We start from the raw sequence: 12,499 nt of genomic DNA on the forward strand, positions 1-12,499 counted from the left end.
CACCCTCCCTCCCACCCTCCACCTCCTCTCTGGTAACCATCAGTTTTTTTCTTATGGTTATGAGTCTGTTTCTCGGTTTGTTTCTCACTCTGTTTGTTGCTGTTGTTGTTTTCCATGTTTGTTTGTTTGTTTTTGTTCTCATATGTTTTGTTTCCTAAACTGCACATATGAGTGAAACCACATGGCATTTGTCTTTCTCTAACAGACTTATTTCACTTATTTGCATTATATTATCTAACTCCACCTGTGTGTGTTTTTTTCCCTCTATAAGACATTATTTCTTTTATATTTTTTTCAGGAAAAGAATTTACATAGAACACCCAGTGCTCATCCCAACCACTGCCCTTTTTGATGTCCCGTACCCCCTTAACCCAGCCATCCCACCTAACACCCTGCAAACAACCGTCATTTTGTTCTCAGTATTTAAGATTCTCTTATGGTTTCTCTCCATCTCTGTTTTTATATTCATTTTGCTTCTCTTCCTTTATGTTCATCTGTTTTGTATCTTAAATTCCACATGTGACTGAAATTATATGATATCTGTCTTTCTCTGATTGTCTTTTTTACTTAGCATAATACACTTTGGGTCCATCCACATTGTTGACAGTGGCAAGATTTCATTCCTTTTAATCACTGAATAATATTCCAGTGTGTGTGTGTGTGTGTACATCTTCTTTATCCTTTCATCATCAGTCGATTGACATTTGGACTCTTTCCATACTTTGGCTATTGTCAGTAGTGCTGCTATAAACATTGGGGGGGGGGTGTCCCTTTGAATCAGCACTCCTGTATCCTTTGGATAAGTACCTAGTAGTGCAACTGCTGGGTTACAGAGTAATTCTATTTTTATTTTTTTGAGGAACCTCCATACTGTTTTCCAGAGTGGTTGCACCAGTTTGCTTTCCCACCAGCAGTGTAAAAGGGTTCCTCTTGCTCTGCATTCTTGCCAACATCTGTTGTTGCCGGAGTTGTTCGTTTTAGCCACTCTGATGGGGTGAGGTGGTATCTCATTGGGGTTTTGATTTGTATTTCCATGATGATGAGTAATGTTAAACATCTTTTCAAGTATCTGTTAGCCATCTACATGTCTTCTTTGGAAGCATATCTATTGATTTCTGTTGCCCATTTCTTCCCTGGATTATTTGCTTTTTGGATGTTGAGTTTGATAAGTTCTTTCTAGATTTTGGATACTAACCCTTTATCTGCTACGTCATTTGCAAATATCATCTCCCATTCTGTCGCTTGCCTTTTCGTTTTACTGATTGTTTTCGTCACTGGGCGGAACTTTTCAACTTTATGAGGTCCCAATAGTTCATTTTGGCTTTTGTTTTCCTTGCCTCCAGAGACATGTTTAGTAAGAAGTTGTTGCGGCTTTCTATTCTGTTCCATTGATCTCTGTTTCAATTTTTATGGCAGTATCATACTGTTTCGATTACTATAAATACACACACACACTACAGCTTTGTAATATTACTTAAAGTCTGGATACGGGGTCTTTTTTTTAAAAAACCACTAATCTCCTTCATGAAGGATGAAGAATGCATGCATTTATCTATTAAAAAACACATATAGGGAAAGGCAAAGCAATTAGAATACCTAAGCAATTTTGAAAAAAAAAAAAGTCTACCCTATATCACCACTGATTATATAGCTAAGTACAATCTGTGTGGCATTGGCAGAGGGACAGTTCCATTGATTGATGGAACAGATTACAGATCCAAATGAAAATGCCCCACTGATTTTTGGCAAATGTGTTACAGCAATTCACAAGAACAAAGACAGTCTCTCTGTCGAATGGGTGTAGGACAACTGGCTGTCCATAGGATCCCCCCCACAGAAAGGGAAACCTGACCTAAATGCCAAACCTCACACCTTAAACAAACATTAACTCCAAATGGATCACATACTTAAATGTAAAAGGAAAATTATAAAAGATTAAAGAAAAAATTATAAGAAAAATATTTGGATTCTAGGGCTAGGTAAAGGGGTTTTAGACTTGACACTTTTTTTAATTCTTTTTAAAAATTTTTTTAAATGTTTTATTTATTTCTGAGAGAGAGAGCGAGACACCGAGAGAGACAGCGCGAGCAGGGGAGGGTCAGAGAGAGAGGGAGACACAGAATCCGAAGCAGGCTCCAGGCTCTGAGCTGGCAGTCAGCACAGAGCCAGATGCAGGGCTCGAACCCACAAGCTGTGAGATCATGACCTGAGCCGAAGTCGGACGCTTAACCGACTGAGCCACCCAGGCGCCCCAAGACTTGACACTTCAAGTGTGATTTATATAAAGGAACAGATGAGCTGGAATTCATCAAGATTAAAGCTCAGGCTTTGTGAAGGAGACTCTTGAGAAGATGAAACAAAGTAAAGACTGTGAGAAAATATTTGCAGACCGCGTATGTGACCAAGGGTTAGTATCCAGAATGTGTGAAGAACCCTCAAAACACAGGAGCAAAAGCAAACAATCCGATTACAAAATAGGCTATGTAATGAACAGGCCTGTCACTGAGGAGGACACACAAATGTCAAACACGCACATTCCTGGAAAGGCACATGAAAGTCATGGTGAGCTGTCGTAACACATTGATGGGAACACCATACACAACATACAGAAGCAGTACCAAGTGCTAGTGAATATGTGGAGAAACTGGATCACTCACACACCGATGGGGGGACATAAAATGTAATGGCCATTCTGGAAAGCAGGGTATCAGTTTAAAACGACAACACAAAATCCCCAATGAAACAAATAAACAAAAACCGGGCAAGTATTGCATAACCCCACGACTGTCCCAGACGAATAGAAGAGATTGTGCAGTAAATGGTTGGCACGACTGGTCTGAGATGTTCAGAAAGGAACGTGCACATTCTAAAGAAAGTTCTGACCTTGGCCATCTCCTTGCCTGTCTAAGCCCTTGGAATGTCCTGCCTACTAAGAATTGTTTTGTCTAGCTAAGGCCTTGGGTCATTTAGCCCAGCAATGTGACTTCTTGTGGGGGGCCTTCAGCCATGTGGTATCAGGCTGACCTCCAGGAGATCAGCTTCCTGGAAACTTGTGAGAGTCCTGTGCGTCCTTCTAGGGAGTGAGACATCCAGCCTGGGGGTAGTCTAGAGGACCCCCACCCCCAGGCCCGACAAAATCCTGGCTGGACATGAATGTTCTCAACAGCTCTGTACCTCACAGTCCCAAACTGGAAGCAACATGGATATCTTTCAAGGGGTGAATACTTGGGGAAGGGTGGGAGGGTGTACGGCAGGTAGTAGAAAAAATGAAGGGAAGTGTTTGGAGAAACATATGAGACGAAGAATGGACAGGAGGAGGCAATGCATTGTCTATACCATGGGAGAGACGGGATGAGGAAAGGCTTCTGGAGGTTGGAACGGGGTCACTAAGTGAACAGTGGTACAATCCATTCAAACGAGAAGTCTGGAGAATGGTCAAGGTGAAGAAGACCAAAATTTTTGTGTCATTTTCTTAAATGTTTATTTGACTTTGAGACATAGAGAGACAGACTATGAGCAGGTGAGGGGTAGAGAGAGAGAGGGAGACACATAATCCGAAGCAAGCTCCAGGCTCTGAGCTGTCAGCACAAAGCTGGACGTGGGGCTAGAACTCACAAAATGCATGATCATGATCTGAGCCAAAGTCAGATGCTTAACTGACAGCCACTCATGTGCCCCTGTGTCACTTTTTAATGTAATGTCCAAGAGCCATCGAAGTCAGAAAATCAACTAGGCAGTTTATATATGATTATGGGTGGAGATAAATCGGGCTTATAAGCACTGGCTGCGGTGAGAATCCCTTAGAAATGGATTAGATTACCCAGAGATTACCCACAATGATGAAAGGGTAGAGAGAAAGGACTAGGGCCCAGACTTCTGCTATGATGCACTCCAAATTTTAAAATCTAGGCAGGGGAGCCGATGCTAGCAAATAGCGCTGCAAGGAACATCTGGAAAGGTCGGAATGAAACGAGAGGATCCTAGAGTCAGGAGCCAGAAATGAGAGTGTCCTCAGACACAAAGATGACCCTACCTGCCTCTCTATCCCCGTCACCACAAGCCCAGGCATGCAGTGGGATCCCACCTTCTCGGCCTCTCTGCTCCTCCCAAACCTGGGGTCAACCAGGATGGACAGGACCCCAATTCCCTACATACTTCGAGCCCCGGCAATTCAGTCACCAGCGCAGACCATCCAAGTTCTAGGGCTGGTGGCCGCACCTTCAGCAGCGCAGTCCCCACCTGGAGACTCGGGTCACCTTCTGGGGGAAGGCTATGCCCTCCCATAGCAGGGATGAGTGAAAGGGACAGTGTCTCTTTGCTCCTGGTGAAGAGCCTGAAAAGCCAAACATTAAGTCTTCTATTAAGAGAAACCTCGGGCTGCATGTAGCCCCAGTCCCAGTTCCAGGAAAAGCCTCAGATTGTTCAAGGCTAAAGCCATCCTCGGACCACCCTCAGTTCAGCTAATCAAAAAGAAAAAAGAAACATCCCTATGGTCTGAGTCAAGGCTGGGAACTGCACATACAAACTAGCCAATTTCTCACTGTTTGTCTGAACCCCACGTGGGCCCTTTGAACTCACTTCATGATTGGTCGTTTCCAAAGGATTCTGAAAAGTCATGATTGGGTACCACCAAAAGTAATGAACACCTCACAGATACTGAATGGTCAAAGCTGTTGCCAGGGGTGCTGTACAATTGTAATTGGTGCTTATGTGATGATGCTATATGTACTGTAACACCCCCATCCCTTACTCCTTAAAAACCCTGTTCGCTATTGTTCTTGGCTTCACCTTGCTGCCACGACACCGGTAGGCAGATGAGCCCCTGCTCAAGCTTGTAATCAAGACCGTTTTGTATTTGCATCGGTGTCGGCTCCTTGGAGATCTCTGGGAACTCGTGAATCGGGCACAACATTTGAGGGCTCGTCTGGGATTCCACAAGACCCCCAGGACCCTCGAACTGGAGGGTCATCCAGTTGGTAAGAATCTCTTTCTGTTGTGTTTATCTGTGTAACTCTGGTCTCGAGACAAATCTGTATTAGGCGACCAAAGGTGGTCAAGGCGGACGCGCTAGGGGGCCACGGTCGCGGGAGACCTGGAAGACGTTCCAGGCTCCTTCTTTATCAGAGGGGAAGAAGTGTCCAGTGGACTGCCCCTAACCTGTATTCTGTATTGGTTCAGAGGGACAAGGCAGGTTGTGCCCACAATCTAACCGAAAGCCTTCGTTCCAGTTTGTTTCTTTTCTGTACAGATTCAGAGGGACAAGGCAGGTTGTGCCCACGATCCAACCGAATGCCTTCGTCCCAGTTTGTTTCTTTTCCGCGGTGCCGCCATCCTGGTTCCAGTTTCGTTTCCCTGAGCGGTGAACTTTGTTATCTGTCTCTCTGTATATGTGTCTGTGCGCAGCGAACTTTGTTATCTGTCTCTTTGTGTATATGTCTGTGTGCGGCGAACTTTGTTATCTGTCTCTCTGTGTGTGTCTGTGGCTGTCAGTTGTGTCTGTTGGACTTTTATTATTGGGCGACTGAGACTGACGAAATGGGACAGACACCCTCTAAACCCCTAGACCTGTTGCTCACTCTCTTCAAGGATATCAGAGCTCGAGCGCACAATCTCTCCGTGAAAATTAAAAAAAAAAAAAAATTCAGACTCTTTGCACCAAGTAGAACAGCAGATCTCTTGGCCCTGCACGGGCTACCTGGACCAAGTTCCATATATCGTTATCTAGGCTAACTTAATAGATAATCCCCCTCCATGGCTTAAACATTTTTTACCTCCCCAGGTGCCATCCTTCTTTGCATCCGCCCCTGTTTTAGTTACTTCCGAGAAACGGGCGCAACCCCGGAAGGCCTCGACTCCACTGTCCTCCCATTTCTGTTCCCATTCCCAGGGGCCTGTTGCCAAGTTCCCGCTCCGCATTCGCGAGTGACCTTCTGCTTCGACACAGTCTTGTGTGTGCACGTAGCCTGTCTTGACCTTGTGTTTGCTACTTGGTCAGCACCCTGGCTCACTTACAAGCTTAAGATATTCTGGCTCAGAATGCATCCTGCGATTGGGGACGGTCAGCCTGGGACAGGGCATTCATTTCCCCTTTTTAAAATTTCTTTAAAATAAAACAGCACATAAACACTTTGTTGCTTTTTCATTGCTCGGAGTTCCTGTCTCCAGCAGCAGAAGACTGACAAGATATCACGGCCAACATTGCCAAAATAAAATAAAGGGGTAAGTTTCTGGCCTGAATGTTGAACAATCCATTCAGCTTCTTGTGTCATCCTTTTCAGCTGTCCCCAGGTAGGTGGTATTGCCGTCTGTGTCCCGGTTGTAAAGCTCTGGCTCTGGCGATCCAACAGATAGAACTCCTTCACCATCTCGTTAAAGCATTGTCTCTTTGCCATGCCTCAGCTTTACCCAGCAGGATGGTATCCAATACTTTTCAGTATCTTGAGCAGACATAACCCTGGACAAGGAGTCAGCGTGGTGCGACCCCTGAGGGACCGGACTCTACTGTCCTGCTTCTGAGGGCCACAGGCCCCCCTGATGATCAGGGCAACCAGCCCCACCATTACGGGCCCTTTGCCACAAGTAATCTGTACAATTAGAGTTCTCAAAACGCTCTGTTCTCGGAGCATCTCCACGCCCTTATTAACCTATTAGAAACTGTTCTGTTCACCCATCAGCTCACCTGGGATGATTTCCAGCAATTGTTGCAGGTACTGTTCACTACTGAGGAACGAGAACGCATCTAGAGTGAGGCCAGGAAATTAGTTCCTGGCCCCACTGGGGTCCCCACAACGGAACAGGCGCATATTGACGCTAGATTTCCCCTGGCACGGCCAAATTGGGACTACAACTCGGCTAAAGGTAAAGAGAGTCTTTTACTCTACCGCCAGACTCTATTGGCAGGTCTCAAGGCTGCGGCTCGCAAGCCTACTAATATAGCCAAAATACATAATATCAGTCAGGGACCAGAGTAAAGCACCGCAGCATTCCTTAAAAAAATAATAAAGGCATTCCGCCAGTACACCCCTATAGATCCTGAGGCTCAGGCAAACTTAGCTGCGGTGGACATGGCTTTTATCAATCAGTCCGCCCCCGACATTTGGAGAAAACTTCAGAAACTAGAACGTCTAGGGAAAAAAGCCTCCAAGATCTAGTGGTCGTGGCAGAGAGGGTACACAGCAGCAGGGAAAGTGCAGAGGACAAGCAGGTAAGGCCTGGAAAGAGAGAAGACCAGGTTCTAGCCAAAATCCTACTCTCGGCAACTGCGGAACTGGAGGACCGAAAAAGACGCCTTAGGCAGTTGACTTCAGAAAAAAATAAATAAATAAAGAGAACTCCCAGCAGCTTGAAGGGCGCCCCCGCTTAGGCAAAAATCAATGTGCCTACTGCAAAGAAAAAGAACATTGGGCCAAAAAAAAAAAAAATTGCCTCCAAAATAAGTCTAAAACTCCCATTCTAGTAATGGGAGATAACAGCGACTAGGGGAGACTGGGTTCGGTGCCCCTCCCCAAGCCCAGAATAACCTTACAAATGAAAGGGAAATCTCCAGACTTCCTGGTCGATATGGAGGGCCCAACATGCTGTGCTCCTACAGCCCGGGGGCTCACTGTCAGCCAAAAGGTCATGGGTCCAAGGAGCGACCGGAGTCAAGCAATATCCACGGACTACCCGAAGAACTGTGGATCTGGGTGTGGGTCGGGTATCCCACTCATTTATGGTCATCGCAGAATGCCCCTACCCCCTTCTGGGCTATAATTTATAGACGAAACTGGGGACACAAATCCATTTCTCCCCTGAGAGAACAAAACTGTTGGGCCCCTGGCGCCGGCCTGTGGCCTACCTCTCCAAGAAACTGGACCCAGTGGCAGCCGGTTGGCCACCATGTCTCCACATGATTGCAGCTGTGGCCCTGCTGATTAAAAATGCAAATAAATTGTCTATGGGGCAAGAGCTGGCCGTCACTACCCTTCATGCAATAGAGTTCTAAAGCAACCACCAGATCGATGGCTCAGAAATGCCAGCATGACCCATTATCAGACTCTGCTATTCAACCCTACCAGAATTATTTTCCAGGCCCTGAATGCCCTGAATCTGGCTACATTACTGCCTGACCTGGACTTGGAGGCTCCCCTCCATGACTGCCGAGATCCTGGCCCATATTCATGCCACCCGTCCGGAACTGCAAGACATCCCGTTGCCAGATGCGGAAGTCACCCGGTACACAACGGCAGTACTTTCATACAATAAGGACTGAGGTATGCTGGGGCCACGGTGGTATCCACCGAAAAAGTCATTTGGGCAGAACCTCTGTCAGCCGGGACCTCAGCACAGAAGGCCGAGCTAATTGCGCTTACTAAAGCTTTAACTCTGGGGCAGAAGAGAAAACTAAATGTCTACACAAACAGTCGATATGCCTTCGCCACCGCTCAAATCCATGGGCCAATTTATAGAGAAAGAGGGCTCCTCACAGCAGAGGGAAAGACTATTAAAAATAAAAAAGGAGATCCTAGCTCTCCTCAGGGCTTTATGGCTCCCCCCCCCAAAAAAAAAACAAAAAACAAACTAGCTATCATCCATTGTCCAGGCCATCAAAAGGACATAACTGAGATGGCCAGAGACAACAATATGGCCGACCGGGCTGCTAAAGAAGCGGCCCTACAAGGCACCCCAGCCCTAACAGTCAAACTCATAGATCCGGAGGACCCCAACCTACCAGAGACTCCTCGTTATTCACTCAAGCACCTACAATGGATTAAAGGACTGCCTATGACCCAATGCCTTAAGGGCTAATGGNGAGCCTGTCAACTGACCAACACTACCGGGAACCCCCATAATCTTGGAACACATCTAAGAGGAAGACACCCAGGAACCTATTGGGAAACTGACTTTACTGAGGTAAAACCAAGCAGGTATGGCTACAGGTACTTACTGGTCTTTGTAGACACTTTTTCAGGATGGACTGAGGCATATCCCACCAAACACGAAACTGCACAGGTGGTGGCAAAGAAGCTGCTGGAAGACATCCTACCAAGGTATGAATTTTCTCAGATGATAGGGTCAGATAATAGACCAGCTTTTATGTCCAAGGTAAATCAGAACTTAGCCACGATCTTGAGGATTAATTGGAAATTACATTGTGCATACAGACCCCAGAGTTCAGAACAGATAGAAAAAAGGAATAAAACCCTAAAAGAGACCTTAATTAAATTGACCTTGGACACTGGCGGAGACTGGATGGCTCTTCTCCCCTTTGCACTCTATAGGGTGCGCAACTCCCCCTACCAGATGAGATTAACTCCTTTTGAAAACATGTCTGGCCTAAATTGCATGCACTCTATCCAAATAAAATGCATGGTTACTAACCACAGGTTTGAGTTTTCAGCTTCTTATTACAAAAAAAAGGAAGACTATTTAGACCTTTTAAAAAAAAAGATAATTTAAAAATTCTAATGTAAACACCTTTCAATTGGTTACTAAGTCCTCAATTGAAGACTAAGGTTTCCTAAGTTAAAATTCTACTAAGTGTACTTAAAACTAATAGAAAATAAAAAAAACAACCTCGTATATAAAAAACTAAGAGATACATAAAAAATAAATAAAAATACATTTTTATTAAAAGTAAAAAAAAATAATCTTTTCCTAAATAAAACTAGTTGTTTAAAAATAATAATTTTGAGACAAAGTTTAAAAACAAAAAAATAAAGGGGCGCCTGGGTGGCTTAGTCGGTTAAGCGTCCGACTTTCGCTTAGGTCATGATCTCGCGGTTCGTGGGTTCGAGCCCCGCGTCGGGCTCTGTGCTGACTGCCAGCTCAGAGCCTGGAGCCTGTTTCAGTCTGTGACTCCCTCTCTCTCTGACCCTCCCCTGCTCACGCTGTCTCTCTCTCCTGGAAATAAATAAAACATAAAAAAAAATTAAAAAAAAATAAATAAAAACAAAAAAAATAAAAGGTCTGTAAAAAAAAAATCTTTAAAAAATATTCTATGTGTGCTCAGAATAAACTAAGTTAAGATAAATAAAATTTAAAAAGTACACTGGTATAAAGTTAAAACTCTGCTTTTCACTCTGGTCAAAACACAAAGTTTTCTTAGATTGTAAATCTGCTCTTAATAAGAGAGTGTTAACGAAGGTTTTCTCCTTTTGCTGACAAGAAAACCAAAACTTTAGGTTTCATCTTTATCAGGTCTTTAATTGCATAGTTAAAACTTCTCAGTGTTAAAGGAGCTAGGTTTTTCTACATTCGCCTTTAAGATCTTTTATTGCCACTTTGGTTAAAAAAAAGAGTTTTAATGATCTGTAATCCTATTTAGGATACACTTTATAACTTCCTAAGGTTTTAACAAACTTCCCAGGATTTAAATAAAAGAAAAAGGGTCTTTTGGCCAATTAGGCCCTTTTATTTGAGATGCTAAGTTACTTGGAAAAACACTATATACAACAGTAAACCTTAAGTTGTATTACATGGGTAAATGCTATAACTGCCCAAATATATATGCAAATCCTAAAGTTTTAATGTTTTGGTATAGGGTTATCACGTAATATTCTGATTACTTAAAATATTATATGTCACAAAAATAACTGAATTTCTTTGTCAACTGCATCATACTGAACTCTCATCAAATCTTTAACAATGTCCATCTGAGATTTTGTCATTTAAATAGACTGCTTGCCTTCATGCAAGAACGTCTGGGGGCAATACAACCCATAATACTTAGGTCGCAGTATCGCCACCCTAATGACTGGGACCCGACCGAAGACCCAAGATTGGGCCTTCAAATACACAAGAGAAGCGGGGAACGAAAAGCCAAAAATTAAGTCTTCTATTAAGAGCAACCTCGGGCTGCGCGTAGCCCCAGTCCCGGTTCCAGGAAAAGCCTCAGATTGTTCAAGGCTAAAGCCATCCTCGGACCACCCTCAGTTCAGCTAATCAAAAAGAAAAAAGAAACATCCCTATGGTCTGAGTCAAGGCTGGGAACTGCACATACAAACTAGCCAATTTCTCACTATTTGTCTGAATCCCACGTGGGCCCTTTGAACTCACCTCATAATTGGTCATTTTCAAAGGATTCTCAAAAGTCGTGATTGGGTCCCATCAAAAGTAATGGCCACCTCACAGATACTGAATGGTCAAAGCTGTTACCAGGGGTGCTGTACAATTGTAATTGGTGCGTATGTGATGATGCTATACGTACAACGTGTACACTGTAACACCCCCGTCCCTGACCCCATAAAAAACCCTACTCGCTATTGTTCGGGGCTTCACCTTCTCCCACTACACCGGTAGGCGGATGAGCCCCTGCTCGAGCTTGTAATCAAGACCCTTTTGTATTTGCATCGGTGTCGGCTCCTTGGGGGTCTCAGGGGACTCGCGAATCGGGCACAACCCTGGACCCTGTCTTACAGACTTTGTGTTCCCTCCATTCCGGAGACACAATACGACCAAGGCCTCCCCCGGCCCGCGCATTCCGCCTGCTCTCATAGGGCAGCCTGAGCGCTCAGCAGGTCCAAGGTGTCCCAGGAGGCAGAGGACAGACACACAAACTCACACAGTCCCCAGGGGCCAAGGGTTCCTCCTCCTGGGGCCAGGAGTGCTGGTAAGCAGATGTTCAGGAGACCTTCACTGCCACTTCCTGGTCCTTTGAATTGATGGCCCCAGTTGATTCCAGTTCTGGTTCAGTTGTTCTGTCTTTTGGATGTCGCTGCTTCTTGTGGGAATGGGAGCTTGAAGCTTCCTAGTCTGACCTCGTGCTCGCCAGGGACCCTACATCTTCTGCGGACTCCATTCATCTCAACGAACAGTCAGAATCAAGAAACCAGTGCTTGGCATGTATTACATTGGGTTTTCAAGCTTGAACCAAGGTTAATTACAGAGGGACGAGCTTTGCAAGGGAATCTTATTTCTCTTTTTCTGAAGTTCTCAAAATGTTCCAGGACAATCAATAAAAAACTTTAATGTTAAAGAATGTCCACATAGTAAGTGGGTCCTCACTGCTCCCTCTGATCTAAACTTTCTTCCCCCACGTCAAGGTTGCACAGTCTCCACCTAGCTTCTGTGACACTGAACTCACCCGATGACACATCTGCCTGCCCACTGGTCCGGACACTTGTACTCTCACTCATGTCTCCTGCCTGTGTCCACTACGTACCTCAGTCCACTGCAGGCAGGAACATGGTAAACGAAGAACTGTTTCTCCACTGAGAGCATGCGCTGGATGAAAGAACTTGGATAAAATTCTCTTCCGCGAAGACACAGGCTGAATGGAGTCCGGAACGAATGAGTGCAGGTGTCGGGAAGGAGAATTTCCAAGTCAGTTCCTGACCTAACAGGGTGGTGATTATAAAAGTCTTCCTCCTCCTCTTCATCTTCCAGCTGAGTAGGTGGAGGGAGAGGTAGAGGGCGGGTTGGCCTTCTGTGCCAGTAACTTATGTTCCTCCTGCTTTTTGCACCCAGGGTCTGAAAGTTCACTTTCCAATGGTCCCTACAGAGTATGACAGCTCTAGCG

Source organism: Crocuta crocuta, unplaced genomic scaffold, assembly GCF_008692635.1.
Source record: "Crocuta crocuta isolate KB4526 unplaced genomic scaffold, BGI_CrCroc_1.0 scaffold139, whole genome shotgun sequence".
Classification (NCBI taxonomy): domain Eukaryota; kingdom Metazoa; phylum Chordata; class Mammalia; order Carnivora; family Hyaenidae; genus Crocuta; species Crocuta crocuta.